Source organism: Apis cerana, linkage group LG9 (genome assembly GCF_029169275.1).
Source record: "Apis cerana isolate GH-2021 linkage group LG9, AcerK_1.0, whole genome shotgun sequence".
Classification (NCBI taxonomy): Eukaryota; Metazoa; Arthropoda; class Insecta; order Hymenoptera; family Apidae; genus Apis; species Apis cerana.
Window position 1 is genome coordinate 2,376,014 of NC_083860.1, and position 19,492 is coordinate 2,395,505.

The following is a 19,492-nucleotide window of genomic DNA, read 5'->3' on the forward strand; positions in this document are numbered from 1 at the left end:
TCGAATAATAATAATCGAAACAATGATGTCTTTGTTAAGATTATTGTTAGTATTATATATGGTAGTTTGACTGCTTGAGTAAATTAACTAATTTATAGAATTTGCCGTTACATTGTTTCATTGTGTATGTTAGAATTTATTAGAATTCAATATGAATCTTTGTATTGCCTTGTGTTTAATTTGATATTGTTGCGTTATTAAAAGTAACAATATGATATGATTTTATATGTGAATATGTAGAATAATGAAATAATTTATAATTATTGTTTTGTTATTTTTCTGTTTTTATAAATATAATTTTATAAATTTTTATTTTTAATGTCGTATTATCGATTGTAAAAAATATTTCCAGGTGAAATTGTAATTAAAAAATGAAAAAGTGATGGAAATTTGATAAATATTTGAATTAAGAGAACTTTTTTTATGAACAAATGAAACAAAGTAAAATATTAAAACTTTATAAAGAAAATTATTTTTTTAAATTTATCTATATATTTTTCTCTTTTTTAACTGGATTCAACTTTCAATAAGATTTCTTTGGAATGAAATGGCATGTGAGAAAATGTTTGATATAGATTGATGGAGGATACGCATTACACACGAGTACTAGCATCAAAATACGAAATGTAGTCGATAACTCTTAATTCTTAAAGAAAATAAAATTGAAATTCAGAACACATTATCACTTTTATGTAGAATTATAATCAAATAGAAAGAAAATATAATATGATTTTATGAGATTTGCTTTATCGATGTATTTATTTATTTGGAATTTTTATTTATAGGAATACACCATTATTCGAATATCTTAATATTCAAATGATTTACTAATTAAACATTCCATTATTCGAATATTTAAATATTTATTACTAACCGAATATTCTATTATTTTTTTATATTTGCAACAATAAATAGATTTCTCTTATTCTCTCAGTAATGAAAATAGAATTTAATTTGAAATTAATGTTTATGATATATTTTATATGATGGCATGGAAAATATTTTAAAAATTATGAAAAGTATATAATATTAGGAAATTTTCACTGGAATTAAGAAATAGAAGAATTGAAAATTGGAAATTATTTGCAAAATGTATATTCCAATAAAAAAATAAAATAAAAAAATTTAAAGATATTGAAAAATAAATTAATGATGCAAGTTAAGATTTCAATTTTGTTAAATAAACATCTAAGAAAAATTTGTGTTCCATTATTTAAATTTTCTTATATCCAATAATCTCTTCTATTAAATAAATTTTAAATAATTAATAGAGATTCTATTATATTCCATTAAAATTTCATTTATTATCATTTCTATTATATTTCTATATAAAATTCCATATTTCTATATCTTCTTTATTTAAATTTAATTTTTTATTAAAATTACATTGTATTTTTCACACAGTATCCTAATTCAGATAATTCTTCAGTTCAAATTTTGCAACACATTATATTCTGATAAAAATGCTGTTCCACATCTACGAATTATTATTTAATTATCTTTTAATTATCTTATATGGCAAATTCTACAATATAAAGAAATAACGTTTCGACTTGTTACATAATCGGTTCGAAGAAGCTTAAAGAAGCTTTATCAGCTTTCTGGAACGATTTTCTACTTCATACCAGATCCAGTCACAGTGATTGCGTTTCTTCCCTCGCTTCGTTCTCTTCTAGCTCCTCTTTCGAATCCGTCGATTCAGTCAATGTTTATTTAGCTTCCCCTGTATACCAATCGAGGGCTACAAATTAAAAGCAACGCCGCCGATGATTCAGAAGAGTTTCCCCCTCGATGTTCGATTTTGCTTTTCCTATACAGCTGTACTCTGCTATTCGTTCTCTTTCTAACTTCTTCGTTCGCTTGATCGAGAGATCTTCTTCAACTGACACTCCTTGGGATATGGAAGCAAAGCGATGGAAACAATTTTGGAAACAAGGGGTCTGTTAACAAAAGTATTTAAACATTGGTAAATTTTTATTAGTTTATATTAATTCTGCAGTTTTGCGATTTTTTTTTTTAATTTCTTTATCCTTTGAGGTAACGAACAAAAGAATGGGAATATTTTTGGATAAAAGCAATAAATATATTTTATTTAGAAATATATTTGAATATCGATGGATTTAATTTTGATTATTTAATTTGATTTTATTTGTCAAAAGTTTATAATAATTTTGCAAAGAATTCGTTTCAATTTTTATTTGATTGTATTTTCTTTTTTTTATCATTAAAAAGAGAAATCAATCAGAAGGGCTTGAAAAAATATTGGAGGAATCAGAAGCTAATTAAAGTAAATCAACAGATATTAAAAATGAGATAATTAAAATTTTTAAAAATTAGTTTTATATAAAAGAATCTTGATTGATTAGTTCATTTGTCAATTATTGATTTAAATTACATTCTAAATTATTTTCTGTGAAAATATGATTTACACTAATTGCTCCCTGAATTCTGTTATTAAACTTTAATTTGTAAATGTGTGCGTATATTATTGAAGAAGAAAATCAATAAATATTTTTAAATATTTTTAATAATTGCTTGTTAAAAAAAAAAATAAAAATTAAATTGCTATATTTTTAATATTTAATTAAACTTAAGCTTCTATTTGTATAATTCCTTATTATAATTTTTTCTTAAATTTTAAAAAATATTCGTTATGAAAAACAATAACTAATCAGAGACTGAAATGAAACGAAACGAAAATTTTATAAAATATATTTTAAATACGAAAACTTGTTAAAAAAAAAATTTGTTAAACAAAATTAAAAATAAATAATTACATTTCATTTTTCAAACTAAATTTAAAATAAATTTCAAATTACATAAAAAAAACTTTTTCCCAAATTAACTTAATCTCAACTAAAAATAAACTTATTTCATCAACGAATACGTATCTTGTTTCTATATTTTTACATTTTAAAATTTCAACATGAATTTCATAATTTTTTTAAAACAAAATCGATAGAAGAAAAACGAACGAAAGATACGATCCCTGATCACTGGTATCTCAACAGATCTCGGATGATCTCGTATGAGAAAATGCAAATTCCTATCTTCCTTTTACATAATCTATGGTAGCTGCTTTTACGTTTCACCTATCATTATGCGACTCTATATCCGCTTCTGTACACCATTTGTTGCCTCGTGAATATTTCTGCCGCGGTAAGATACGCTGGTATTCGAGCCATTCATCCGCGTGCCTCGATTCTGACAATGATCGCAGATGGTATACAATCGGGATCCGATGCGTGGCGATAACAGAGCCACGCACCGTTACTTGCAGAAATGTTACGATCCTGGCTCTATGTGATTGCCAATATGCGAAGTATGTCATGTGCGAAGATTCAGTTTTCAGATAATCATCTATCGCCGTTCGATCCGCCACTTGTTACGACCAGTACATCCATTCATGCTGGAAACTGTATTCCGAGACACACGAAGTACACAGGATGGAGGAATAGTAAATTCCAAATCTTTTTATAATGCTTTGAAATGTTTTTTAAAATTAAATTTTGTGATTTTCAAATCAATAGAAATGGATTAGATTAATTTGGATTAATTTCAATGTTCATGAATTCTGAAAAATATTTGAATATTCGTTTTTATTTTTTAATGAAACTTTGTGAGGAGTTATAATTTCTCAAGGATGGGGTAGAAGAAGTTGTAATGCTGTCGATTTTCATGTGTGTTTCATCTTTTAATTATCAAAAGTATTCAGATTGCTCTTCTATGAATATGTATTTCACGATTCATGCAGAGTATAATAACGAAGTTTTGAAATTTTGGAGTTGATCTCACAAAATAGACAAAGTAATTAGTCCACGTAATTTAAAAAATTATGATCTACATAAATTTTTTCGAACTTTCGTTCAAATTTTCGAAAATTTTCGGATTAATTTTCTTGCTTAAATAGCCATTAATCATCGTGAGCCACTTTGTATGTTATTTATAAATGTGCGTTTATCACAAACATTAATAAAGTTCGATCCGATCGGACTTGTAGTTTGAATTTCTATTGTGTCAAGAATATCCTAATTTTGCTGATTATTAATGTTAGTTGGGATTTCGCATAAATGTTAAATGATATTGTTTAAATGTTTCATATGGTTTCATTGGTAGTTTTAATATTTATACGTATATACATATATTCATTATATTTGACGTTGTTTGATATTTATATAAGCTACATCTTACGAAGTAAAGTGATATAATTTATATTTCACTTGTTTTAAATTAATTTTAAAAAAATGTATTTTATTAATGAATACATTCAAATAAATAAAATAGTAATTTTAATTAAATTGAGAGAATCATTTTTTATTAAAATCAATTTGAATATAATTATTTACAAGTGTTATTATTTAATGTTTAATTTATTTGATCTTTTATCTGTTGCAGGTAAGTTCCAATATTATTTTATTCATGAAAAGCAACAAGTAATAAGGTAAATACTAATTTCTTTATTAATTAATCTTGTTAATTCTTCATAGAAACTATGATTTAACAGAAAATTAACAAGCTATAAATTGATTAAATTATTCTGGAAACATCCAAAAAACTATCCCTCAATAACTATTCTTAAAAAACACCTACGAACAAAAAAATTCGTAATAAAAAAAAGAATTTTTATTTAAACAAGAATAATCCAACATTAAAAATCCTCTTTCATGATTCTTTTATACGCCGATACGAACCAACCTTTAAATACATAATACACGTGATACATGATACGTGATACGTAAACCGGAAGAAAATCGTAATTTTTCGTGCGAGAGCGTACCCTTACCACGATAATATGTTAATCAGCTGTTAGCCGTCTGGTGTTAAGCCAAAACCATGGCCCATAATTCGTCGGTGTGGGGGTTGGTAGGTCACAACATCCGTTTGCTCCGAGGAAGCGTTGACGTGCATGATAGTGGTCAGCCAGCGTGTGTACGGGTTGGTCCAGAGTACGGGCAAGTTTCCGTTTTCCATATAAACAGGATGCGGTGCCTCTACTCGCGGTGCCCGCTGTAACCTAGACAGGGTAAGCGTTAAAGCGGTATCAGTAATTACCAGCGTGTTGGCAAACAGCTAGGCGATGGTGCTTGGGGAACATGCACAGCGTCCTCACCGACGTCAGGAAACTTTAAGTGCTGTCTCTCCCCTTCCCTTCCCCAAACGCTCGGTTTTAACTATGGTCGCTATCACCGATATTCCACGATTTGGAATAAATGATTTGGGGATAATTGAGAATTTTTTTCTTTGCATACGAAATTTAGATATGTTGAGGTTAATTGGGATATTTAAAGGATTATCGTCGCTTTTTATTCATTTTCAATAATATTCATTTTTTATGTTCTACTTAAAATTATATAAAAATTCGATCATTAAAATAGAATAACTTTTTCTTAGAATTGGATCAAATAACTTGAGCTTTTTGGAAATGTAATATTTTCTGATATATAGGTGTGTAATTATCTTATTTTGTTTAGAAATTATTAAAAATGCGACAAAATATATTCTCTCCTTTTTTAAAGTCGCAAGAAAAAATTTTTCACGTTTAATTAAAAACACAAAATAAACAGATAATATACATAATAGATATCATAAACAGATTTCAGTAAGTACATCCTATAAAATGAAAATACATTTTAACAGTTAATAAATATTTCAAAAAATTATGTTATTTAATTCATTTCCATGCGTTGCCTCTTGTAGAATTATCTTAAATCTCAGTCACGAATGAGATTATCAATAAAATTTTTCCAAAATCACAAATCGTAAAATACGATATTAAATTAGCAAAACAGTTTAAGTTTTAACACGACTTGAACGACGTAAAATGAAAGTTTAAATCGGTCAACGTGCAACGTCTGCACGTTTTAATGTTAAGATCTCTCGGCTCCCTCGAGACGTCTGTTTCCAACTAAAAACGTAATCATTAATAGAACTTTTCCAAGATCAAAAGCAAAATTTAATATTAAATCTTTATTGCTTAACACTGTTACTTTTTACTACCATTTATTTCAGTCCAACTTGCAAAAACAAATATACCTCACACAGTTTGATCCCAATATAACCTACTTAAAAGAAAAAAGTTTACTTATCGGAAAAAGTTTAACATCGATATAAAATCTTTCCAAAATCACAACAAGTATCGAATTATTAAAAAAAGATTCCCATAAAATCGACACGAAAATACTGCTCCAAAATGAAAATTTAAATCGGTCAACCTAAGCGCATAAAAATCCCCCCTTCCGTCTCCACGTCGAGAAAACTCTTTTCCAAGGTCTCATGTATGATAGATGATCGTCCAGCCTTGATCACCGTAACCCTCGCAGGCCTCGATGCATTGTTAATGTCGATCGTGTCCCCACCCTGCCTATTTTCTGCTCACGATGCACCTTCGTCTACGCAACATTGCCCCACAACGAGAAAGGCGGAAGGATAGAGAGATAAAAATAGATAGATAGAGAGAGAAAGAGAGAGAAAGAAAGAGAGAGAGGAGGAAAGCATTTGTCCACAGGTCGCGCCCAGGTTTCACGTGTATATAATACACGTGTAGAGGAGCGCCGCGACGTCTTTGTGCTTTCGAAAGCTTGCCCCCGAGGCTTTTTCCAAAAGAGGGGCGCTCTATGAAATATCGTATTCATCGTTACACCGACCTTTGCCTTCGTCCCCTTCGTCCTCCTTTCGAGGCGCCCACTTCTCCTACGTTTCACCCCTCGAGGGAGAGACCGAGAAGACAGAGATAGACAGAACGTGTAAAGGTAAAGTACAACAGACGCGACAGGGGTACCAACGACGACTAGCAGAAAAATCGATCGCGAGTGCTACTCGGATGGAGGCCTGTGATATCGCGTTATATATCGGAAGTCGTGATTTCATGCAGACGAACAGATAAGCTTTAATGAGCATATGGGTGGGTAAGATTTTGAATTGTGGATTTTTTTTTTTGTGTTAAAAGGGAAGATAAGAGAAATGTGAGAAGCGTGGATGAGATTTTGAATTTTGTATTGAATTTTTTTTTTGTTGAAAAGGAGAATGAGAGATATCCGAGTTTTGATATGTAATATAAGAAAATTTGTCTAATTGAAAAATTGTTATTTTAACTTTTTATTATAGTTTTTGTTCAGAATGATTGTGCGTGGATTTTATTGTAGTTTGTTCGAATAAATGTCTAAAAATATTCTACATATAACATTATATTCATGTTTCATTAAAAGTAAATTTATTTCTTGTTTTGGTATATTTTTTATTACTCTTTCATATATTATTGCATATTATTGCATTTTATTTAATATTTTATTTGAGAATAAAAATTTATGAATATATAACGAATTATGTATGAAGCAATTTTTTTTTCAAAATCTTTTTGAAGAGATGAAATCGATCATCGAAATTTTGTCGAAAGTTTTTTTAACTTTTTATAATTTTGGATTCTTGGATAATTTTTTACAACCGAGTGACAAAGCATTAAATTCTATACATTTTATGACATAGAATAATAAATTTCGTTCTTCTATCATTAATGATGACATGTATTTAAAAAAGCAAAAAAAAAAAACACTGAAATTTTTGAATAACATTATATTCTACATATTCATGAATTTTTATTAAAACTATTAAAATTTTTTAAAAAATTATTTTTCTTTTTAACGAATAAAATTTAATATCTCTTTGTTTAATAAACGTTATTTCAATAGAAGAAAAAGTAAGTTATTGTATGATATCATACAATAATTTCAGAATATTAATGAGAATTTGAAATAATATTTAATAAAAAAACTGAAATTTAAAATTAATACTTATCGATCAAAATAAATTATGATTATATTTTCATATTAATTTAATTATCTCTTATTAAAACTTATCAGCACTTGAAGTTTCATAATTTCCATTTCTCTCAAAAATTACAATATTTTATATAACCCATTCAAATTTCTACTTATATTTTTATTTATTTAATTTAAAGTAAAAAATTTCTTAAAGATTACAATATATATTCACGTAAATTTTCATATAAAATTTCTCGATATTATTTTTCAATCAAAAATAAAATCAAATTAGATAAAAAAAGAAATTTTTTTATATCTATAATAATTAAATAAAAAATATTTTCAGTAAATAGTAAGCGCAATAAATAATATTGTCAGCATTATTGATTCTGCAGGATCCTGGATAGAAAACAATCAAGCCAATAATCTGTTTACATCGTTTCGCTACGATTCATCAGAGTCCAATTATCATGAATTAATGTTCGCGCGTATTGCCACCTATATATCATTAAAACTTGTTTGTTGTCAACACTTGAATGCAATTTCATAATTTAAGGAAAAAATGAAAAATAGAAATATTCAAATCTCATTAAGAGTACTCCATAATTATATCATTTAGATATAATATCATGAAAATATTCCATTGCAAATATCATACGAAAATCTAAATAATCTTTCTATTAATAAATTTTCTTCTAAATTCGTAAAAATCGTATTTAAAAATTTGTCGAATATTACGAAACTGCACATAAGTCACTCTAATAAAGTTTTGAGAAAAACATTTTCATTCATAAAAAAATTTTTTTCCATGACTTTGAAATTTGGCAATTTAACGTTAAAATTAAAAAAAAAGCGATATAAGAAAAATTAACAATCTTCAATTCAAAATATTTTCATTCAAAAAGATAATAAATATTTCAATATTACATATATCTTAACAAATATATTAACTGATAAGTGTAAACGAACGATTAAATGTCGATTAAGTTCAGGAAAAATAAATTTTTTGATAGAGAAAATTATCGTCGGATGTAAAAGCACCGATTGAATGGATAGTCCGATTGAGTGGAGCTCCGGTGGAGGTTTCCGTAGGTGGAAAACAGGAATGACGTTATCGCTCTTTCAACGAGTGTGTTTTCAAACTGGCGCGCATCAAACGCATCTATCATGTCCCCGTAAACGAAAGATTTCACGGGCAGGGACGTTCGTTTCAATGGCAACGAGTTTGCGGACGAACGCCATCCCCCTTCTATCCTCCGCCGATTTTGACGATAGAGCGTTCCTGTTGCAATCGTTCTTCCTCGTTTTTTTTCTTTCTTTCTTTTTTTTTTATCGACGCATCACTTTCGAAAGCGATAAAACGAGTCTTTCAAGGAGCTTTAAAATTTTCCTGTTAGGGATCATGTTAACGACGTTGTTAGAGAGAAGTACATTTCAATGTTGCAGAGGATGAGTCGTTGGAAATGGATATACATTTCTCGTATGATTAGATTCAAGATTCGAATTGATTAATTTTGGATTAGCGGCTCTTAGTTAAAATTAATTTTTGGTGAAAAGGTATCTATCTCTTCGATTTCGAAATATATTTTAGAAATTAACATTTTGAATAGCTTTTTTCTTTTTTTTATAATTGAATTACAATGAATATGAAGAATATTTTTAATAAATCATCATGATAATACACAATTTGTTATGAACGTATACTTAAAAATTGTACGTAATAATTGCCTATAACGTAACAACAGTAATTTTATGCAGATATCGCGAAAACTAGGACTTAATTACATACAGAATTTCTCGTTAATTTTTATTCATTGATAGAGAATATTATTTTAACTTTACACATTTAAAATTCAATTTTTCAAAAAATCAATCTTGACAACACAAAAAATATTTCTATCTGAAATTTTTAATCAAATTATCATCATAATTTATGATAAATATATTCGAATGAAATATATCAATGAAATATATCAATAATTGATGCAAGAAAAAAAGGGGAATAAGAGAGCCGAAATTTAAACGATACCGGTAAACGACATTAAGGATATTCCTTCCATCGTAAAATCTGGCCCCTCCTAGCTACAAATAAGGGAAGAGTTTTCGTAGTCAATGACACGTAGATAGGTTTCCAACCGTTAGAGGACCGTCGTTTGGATGCCACTCTTCTCCCCGTAACTTCTCGTTATCGCCTCGTGATCCCAAAATCGAAAGAAGAACGATCACGTGCCGCGTCAGCGGAACCCACGAGAAGAAAGAAGAGAAGGAAGATCCAAATCGAGCTTGCCAACTCTCCTTTCCCGAATAATTGATCGAACTAATTGTATTCTTGAAGAGAGAGAGAGAAAGAGAGAGAGAGTTAGTTGGCCTTTCGACGCCTCCTGGATCCATTAAGAAATGAGAGAAGTCTTGGATGCGACGATTATGCCCCGCCAACAGTACGGAGATGGAGGGGGGAGGGGAAATGTGAGAAAGGGACGGAAATGGAGCAAGATGGAAGAGAAAGGGAGACGACAGGTAAGGAAGTGAAAGGGAGAAGGCAAGGAGCAGAAGGCACATTGCCAGCCAACCAGCCATCCAGTAGACCCAATCTTTTTTAAACGCCCCGCTCATTCATCGCGGCCAGACAGTCTCACGATTATAAAGCGCAAATCCTTTTATTCCGCCGTTTCGTTCCGCTGCTCTGCTCTTATTTTTTTGCCACCAACTTCCGCCTCTACCTCCTCCCCCTCGAGCCTTCCATCTCTGTCTTCCTCCCTCGCCGATATTGTTCGCCCCTCCTCCTCCTCTCCTCCCTTCCAAAGGCTATTTTATTATCCAATTACTCTCATTTGCTTGGCAAAAGGCACCAAGCACCGAGGTCCGCTTGTGAAGGGAACGAGTGCAAAACGTTAGCCACTTAATTAGCAGTCCGGTGACAGATTCGGGTACCACGTTGTCGGCCGCGATGGAAGAGGGAGGGAGGGAGGGAGGAAGGGGGAGAAGGCAGGAAGGAAGGAAGGAGCAGTTCGAAAGGAGGAGCGGGAAAAAAGGTGCGCTTGATGAAAAGGCTTAAAGGAGATAATGGATTCATCTTCTTGACGCGTTGATATTCAGTCGAAATTAAGGGATTATGTTTCGAAATGCTTTCACTTCATCGTGTTTGCACGTCGTAACATAAATTGGGATAAGAGGTATTTGATTCTCCTTTTTTTTTTTTGGAACAAGAGGAATTTTGTAATTAGGAAAGATAGATGAAGGAATGATTAATTTAATTTTCTTTAATGAAATTTACTATTAATAACGTTTGATTTGTAATTTATAAAACATTTGTTTATTATTTTCTCTTTTTTTATCAATATTAATCCTTAATTATTCAATTGATTATCGATAATAAATTGTTCTTGATTGTTATTTATATGTTTGTAAATATATATATATATACAATTATAATAATAATAATAATAATATATAATAATATCTATAATAATAATAATAATTAATTTGAACTTTTAAACAATAAATAATTATTAATTGATCCAACGAATAATTATCTCGTTTTAATCAATAAATGTTATAAGTAATGTTAGATTCTTAATCAATTTAATCTCACTATAATTTTTAAGTAAATTAAAAAAGATATTTGAGTAAGAATTAAAATAAAATTTCCTGTTAATATTCGAATATTTGATGTATAGTATTTTTAACTCCAAATATTTTGTTCAATATTTTCATTTACTCATAATAGTTTGTGAAAAAAAAAGAATAATATTCGAAATTATTTAAAACAATAATTATTTTTCTCTAAGAATCAAAATTTTTTGATCAATGATATATTAATATCGAAAATCATTAGTGTAAAGTATTAAAAAATATTTGTAAATTCACTTCTATGACAAATTATAAATTTTACAAAAGTTATAAGTACAAAATATAACAGATTTCACAGTTTTTTTTTGTCATTAAAACGTTGAAAAATTTTATTCTTTTTTTGTCTTTCTATTCTTTTTCTTCTTTTTCTCTTGTTTGCAAGTTGAAGTTGAGTGAGAAGATGCAGGAAGAGGAGAGGAGCTTTATACATCGTTAGAAATTCACCATATTTCGTCTATCCATTATTCATTGTAGGTTGGCTTCCCTTGTTCTTTTGTTATGTACTTCCTGCATTAGGAGTCCACAACGTGTATCAACTGGTTTTTTGCCAGCTTCTCAACTCTTAATGCGTACATATGTATACATACATACATACTCCTAGTTGCCAAAGAGATATCGTTTATTGAATAAAGTCCTTACGTCCACAACTTTTTCTCCTTCGAGGGAAAGTTTTTCTCCACTAACGTCTACTATTTGGAAGAATGATATGAAATTCATTGAGAACGTCCACTCAGTTTTTGATGTTGCACGAATGCTTCCAATCATTTTGAGCCCGTTATTGGCAATCAATCTTACTGAGTAATTTATCATTCCTTTGATACCAATTTTTATTGTTTTGTCTCGAATGATTCATGTAACTGTAACAATTATTTTTATTTTTTTATTGGAGTTAAAAAAAATGTTAGAATAGGAAGAATGAAAATGAAAAGAACACGAATCTAATTTTTAAATTCATGAAACTCTGAATGCCAATTTTTTTTTGTTTTTGTTTTATAAGGATTAAATATTTGATAAATTTTGATTTTTGAAAATTTTAGAATTCCATGATGAGAAAAAATTAAATTTTTATGTTTTATTTTCTTTTTATGTAAATTATTCTTATAAATTATTAAAATCTTATAAATAAAAGTGAATTAATCGTCTTTCTTTTAAAGTATTTATACAAATTATTTTTTATTTAAGTTTTGAAAACTTTAAATCGTGAAAATTTAACATAATGATCGAAAATTTTAAAAATCAAAACTTTTTTTAAATAATAAATAATTTGTAATTTATTAATATCGATAGTTTATGAAAATTTCATGTAATTTTTAATGTTTCCTTACAAATTGATAATTTAATTTTCCTTTAAAATTCTATAATAATTAGATCGCGAATTGGATTTTTATTGGATTTTTGAAACAAAATTATTTATGAGATAATCCAATATATCCAATATAATTAAAAAGACAAATTGTCATTATATGCACTCATTTTTCATCTACGAAAATAAGGAATCATGCTATAATTATTACATTAAAATTCATCAATTCGATTATTATTTCATTAAATCGAATCGTATCACTCTCGTACATCAATGCGCAAAAGTTTATCACGAATATTAGAACAAAATATACATTGAAAATAAACATTGAAAAATTAAACATTAAATTAAATATCGCTTGAAATCTTACTGACGGATTTGCGCTATTTCCATGCTATTTTTTTGTCTTCTTGTAATCCCTCTGCAAGCGCCACACCTATGTATATCTGGTAGATCCTAAAATATAAATGAACTGTCGTTTCCTTTCCTCGTCGGTAGATTGCATCGAAAATTTAAAACTGAATCGATGGGAGGAGGGGGAGACATTCGACGATTTTCCTTTACCATTGAAATTGACTCGAATCCCGGATTCCACTCGAAAATCCGGCCAAATATGTTCACCTACACCGATTCGCGTCTGCTAGATCAATGCGCCCCAATGAAATGATTTTCCGAAGCGTCTAAATCTTTCCGCCAACGCGATTGTCAGCCTCAATCTCGGTTAGATTAAATTTTAACCAGAACGAGTTTTCCCCCCTTCCTCCCCTCAGATTTCTTTCTCCGTTCTTACGAAAATTCTCTTTAACCTTTGTAAGGATACACGCGATACTTCGAACACATTGATACTACATTTACAATCTCTTAAAAGAAAAAAAAAAAAAAAAGAAAATGTTAAAATCATTCTTCTGGACACGAATCCACTCTCGACAAACAAAATACATGGCCAAGGAAAAAATAGAAAGTCGTCCATCCGTGAAATAATTACGCCGGGATACACTGGCCCTGGTAGAAATCGAACGGCGATGTAAAAATGATTTATCGGCCTTAACCGAGCTACAGCACGCGATTACTGAGAGAGAGAGAGAGAGAGAAAGAAAGAGAGAGAGAGAGAGAGAGAGAGCGAATCACGATTGTTTCCCTCGGCAATTTCCATTGTTCGCTCGTGGAGGAGAGTGTGAGGGTGGCGTTGCGTATCGCGCGAATCCGCGCTCGTGGTAAATAACAAATGGGTCACGTCTACCGCGTAACCATGATCCATGGAAGTAGCCAGGACGAGGGAGAGCACGATAATGCCCACGTGCAAAGCGTGTTGATGTAGTCGCATTTGGAAACGCGGCCGGAAGAACACGCGCGTGCAACGGAACTGCGTTCTCGGGCATGATTCAAATTTAATATGAATCCTGGGGAGGGAAAGAGGGATGCGTGCCTGGGAAAATCCTGTAAGGATTCGAATCTAATAACGTCTTGTTCGAGAGGATATCTGGCGGCTCTCTGTCAACAGCTGTGCGCGAATTGAATAAAACCGGTGAACCGTGGAATGCTGGAAAAAGAAAAAGAAAAAAAGAGAAGAAAGAGAAAAAGAAAGACACGGTGGAATATGGAGTGTTAGAATTAATAAGAAGATGTTGATTATTTTTGGAGTAGAATATTTATCCTTTTTTTTTTGTGATTATTACTCTATTGGCCAATAATATCGAAGAATTGTATAATTGAAACTTGGAATATTTTTGGATATTTATTTTTTCTTATAATTATTACGGTTCTATTAGTTGATTAATAAGTAACTAATAACTGAGGAATAATAAAAAAATTATTTTAAAATATTCATCTTTTTATAGGATTAAAATAGAATCGAAATTGATTTTCATTCTTTCATTAAATATTTTTATTCGAAATAAATATAACGATTTTGTATAATATATTTTGGAGCCATATTTATGAATGTATCAAAAGTTAGAATTTTTTTCCCATCATTTATGCTATTTTTAATCATTTTTCTTTCTATTCAGAATAATAGAAAAATTAATTTAACTTAATTTTGCAATCTTCTTTTTCTTTATTTAAAAAATTCAATTTGATAATTGAAGTCAAGTTAATATATGTTCCTTTATTTTTTATCATTCTTATTATTTACAGTTAGCTATTATCCGATCACAATTAGTCAGTGTTCACGCGTATTTCATAAATTGAAATAAATTTTCGAACGAAACTTTAAATCTTATTTTTAATCATCTCTTTGACTTTTATCTTTAAGAACGACACTTGAATATGATGCAAAGATCGCTTGCGCAGTTTGAAGTTCTGAATAATTTGAGGCTCAATGATGCAATATATACGGTTAGTCCTGAATAATTAAAATAAATGTTTTATACGCGCGGGCGCATATAATGTCTGTATCTTTTTCCACGGATTCCGCGATATTATTTTGTGTCCTATGCGCAGTGGGCGCTTGATAAAACCTCGTCCAATTTATTCCTCTCGTGTCAACTCCATTAAATTTGTTTCATAAAAAGGGTCGACTTTTCATTACGAGTGGTCTCTGACGAAGTCAAAGAAGAGTGTGAATTTATTATGATACCGTGCACCATCGTGGCGACCATAAATTTATGTTGGAAATACGAGGTGCAGAAATGTGTTTGATGTATCCAGTAAAAATTCAAACGTTAAATCAATATACATGAAAAATTAAATTGACGTAAATTAGGACGTGTACTGTATGTATACTTCAATACTTTAGAGAGAGTAAATTCGATAAATTTAATAAAAATGTTTGTGCAAATGCATGTATTTATAAGAAACGAATATTATTTTGTCATAAGAATATTCAAAAAATATATATTTTACTCTTTTATTATAATTTATGATTTGCATTGTATGTATATTTTGTATATTACACGTGTATTGTTTACAGTAATGTTTTTATTACGTATTTCTTGTATATTCAGTATATTAATTTATAATTTACTGATAATATTGAAAAAATTATTATATTGAAAATGATTGAAAATAATTATTGAAATATATTGGAAAAATTATCGTATATTGTGATTTAAATGGAACAAATAAAATTAATGGACATGTTTATGCAATTAAAATATGTTAAATATTCAACAAATATTATAAACAATGTATTATATAAAACATATCCGACTTATTATGTTATATATTTATCTTTTCATCTTATTTTCATTATATGAATATTAAACGAATATTTTTTTCAAGTTTTTTTATTATTAATATTAATATAATACAGTATTAATATTTTTACTGTATTATTTATTCATAGATTAAGAAAGATTTTATATCATAAAAGTAAAATGAAGATAATATTTACATATAAAATCAAAAATCTTCTGTGAATTCATCATTTATAATAAATATTTATTGACTACTTTAGATAGAGAAAAATTAAGAATTAGAATTTGTTTAGAGATAATAAAAATGAAAGTTGTTATTTTAATTAAAAATTTGCTTTTGGTTTATATATATATATATATGTATCTGAAATTTTATTATCGTCTTTGTTTTATTGTATTTTATTTCTTTTATTATTTAGTAAATTTCTAAATATTTCTTCCTAAATTGTTATATTGGAAGTTTTTCTTATAAACTATAATATTTACAATTGAATTAACTAATAGAATTATTTTTGTTAAGTAAATAATAATAACTGTGAATTTTTATCTAAAATTTATGTATTACATATTTAACACTTGATAATATCCTATTCAATATGTATAATATATTTATTTAAAGTACCTTTATAAAAATGTATCATATAAAATATATATTTTGCATAAAAATCAATTTATTATTTATATATTTATATATTATATACATTATATATATACATATCAAAAATAATGCATAATTCGTAACAATTTATAATAATTCATACGTTTATTACATTTAATCGTCGTAATATTTTTCAATACCTTAAAAATACTCACACACTGTCCACATACCATTATTCACTTTTCCTTTATTTGTAAAAATTTCTTCACCATGAGAGTGAATAATCGAAAACTGTTTTGCTTTTTTCGAAAAGCAAGTGGTCGACTAAATGTAATACCCGTAGTTTTCCAATAAAAATACATCTTTGGTCATAGCGCCGTTTCAAATTGTCTACGCATATCTCTCCCTCTCCAATTCCCTCTTTCTTGAAAAACAAACGGCCGAAATCTGAAAAAATTTCACATTCGCTATTCGCCATCGCGCCTTTGAAATTCGATTTCCAGTGTTCGTCGCGCTTGAAGAGGAGACCGACGGTGAAAGAGATGAAAAGGGTGGTTGAGTCAGAAAGGAGAGGTGTGAATTTTGGCGGCTGCGGTAGTTATAGCATTAATGACTGTCTAGTTCAAAGGGAATTCGAAGATGAATTCAGGGAGCCGTGTAACGAGAACACCACGAACGAGGTAGACGCAGGACTATGTATATTAATGTATCCGTCCCGACAAACTGCCAACGATTTTTGGACGCTAAACACGATTTTAATTCATCGTTGTAATCTTTTTTCCTCCACCCCCTCCTTTTTTCGTGCGAAAAATTTTTTTCAGAAAAATTCGAGAAGAGAGAAGAGACTAATTGGACAATAGTTATCTTTCAATGATGACGGGTCGATTAACGAGAATTTCGATGAGAAGTTAACAGATTATTCGATAACCAGGTTAAGTTTATAGAACAGGATGTACAATCGTATTATTCGATCCCTTTCGATCGAGTTTCTGAAATCCAACTATTTTTGACGCGTTTAATCTATTTTAGTTAGTTAGTTAGTTTTGTTTCTGAAGTGAACACTTTCGGATAATGAAACGGGTTATTTATCATAGGTCTGTTTATTTTGTAGAGTCGTCGCGGATTATGGATAGTTCGTTTTTTATGATTTAGCAGTTTAATAGGGTTTTTTCGTTAATTCGTTTTTGAATAAATTATCTTGATGCGTTTATTTCGAGTCTGTTGTTTGCAAAACTTTTTTTATGACGTTTAATAATTATTTTAAAAACAAACCTTTTTTAAAAAATCTTGAATTACTTACTTTCTTCTAATGATTATGAATATGTAAATACGATAAAAATATAAAAATTATCTATTTTTTCATGTTCAATACGGACAGACAAACAAGTTACATTCAATAAAATACAAGAATGATAAAAATTTAAACAATTACTATTTGTTAAAAGAGGATAATCTCTTTTTAATTTCCAACGAGCATTAATTCGTCAAAAATAAAATATCTAATACGTATGATTAATTCTGATCCTAATTTCTATTTTCAATTATTAGACACGCAACAGATTTAGATAATATATCACACAATATATGAAAATTGATGAAATTGATGAAAAGTTTGAGAAAAAAATTTTCCAAAAAAAATCACAAAAAAAGGAACTATCGAAAATATCGCGATAAATAAGCCAAAAAAAGGATGATTCGGATAGGAATTCTTTGTGATGTATGAAAAACGAACGAACAAACCTAGCATGATCGGTTAACTCGTTATCGTAAAGCATCGTAAAACGCAACGCGCGTGGGCGATGAAAAGATCGTTAACACACAGTCGAACATTTTATTAGCACTTCGCTCCGGATCAAAGCCATTAATGGCCGCGTCCATCGATTCCATGGTCCCTGGTGTCAATCGACTGGAACTGACCAATGTTGAAAAACGCGTGTAAAACCTGCAACCAATACTACTGGCCACGCTAATAATTATTTTTCGTTTCACGAATTTACGCGGGCACACTACGAGTTTACATTTTGCGTCTATGGAATTACTATTTTAATTAAGTAAATATTTTTAGCTGCGTGTTATTTTTTTTTTCCCCCATTCTAGAGAAACATATATTTAAACGCCATTGCGGGATGAAAATGTTCTAAATAAATAAAATGGAAATATCTAGTTTAAAATGCTAATGAGTTTTTTTTTAATCTTTATTAATAAAGTAATTGTTAAATGATTATATTTTTTTTATTAAAAATTTTTTCTTTTTTTCTTTCTTTCTTTTTTTTGTGAATATTTTGTTGAAAGAAGCTTTTTGAAATAACGAGGAAAGGTAATATTGGAATTAACGTGAAGCGTGTAAGAAATGTCTGATTATTCGCAGTCTTCTATCACTTAGAATCTATCTTTTATTTTCTCAGTGGTGTAAGTAGATCATTCGTACGAGAAAAGTTATTTAAATGATTTAATTTAAGAAAATAATAGTTGAAAATATTTTCATAATTTTTTTTTCTTTTTATAACTTTAAATTATATAAAATATGTAAATAAAATAATTGAAATAGAAAAAGAAATTGATATTTTTATTTCTATTTATTTTTTTGCCATTTATGGCAAATATCTTTGATACTATTTGTTTAATATTGTAATTCTTTTTGTTAATCATTCTATTTAATTAAGCACTAAAACAATATTTATGATTATATATGAATCTTTACAAATTATTATTTTCAAATAAATTTAAAAGATTATCACTTTCGACTTATTTTTTAATTATTGATTAATTGGATAAACATAGTTAATGAGATGTACTTATATTTAATTTAGACTGTTTGAATCATTGCAGGTGTATATACTATATTATTATATTACATACATATGAAGGTTATATTATATCATATCTCTATTTATTCTAAATTATATGTTTTACATATAATTTTTATTAATTTATCAATACAGACAACTCCATTCTCTATAATAGTAATAATTATTTATTTTCATCAATTCATGAAAAATATAGGACAAATAGATAGAATCAACAACGAAACTTCGAAGTTTACCTACGTCCTATCGTGCGAACAAAG

General features: G+C 28.8%; 1 protein-coding gene across 3 annotated transcripts in view; it reads left to right on the plus strand.

The window, feature by feature from the left end:
- Positions 1–19,492, plus strand: part of LOC107995988 (SAM and SH3 domain-containing protein 1) — a 468,575-nt gene that overhangs the window by 315,985 nt on the left and 133,098 nt on the right. The gene's annotated exons all lie outside the window — the stretch shown is intronic.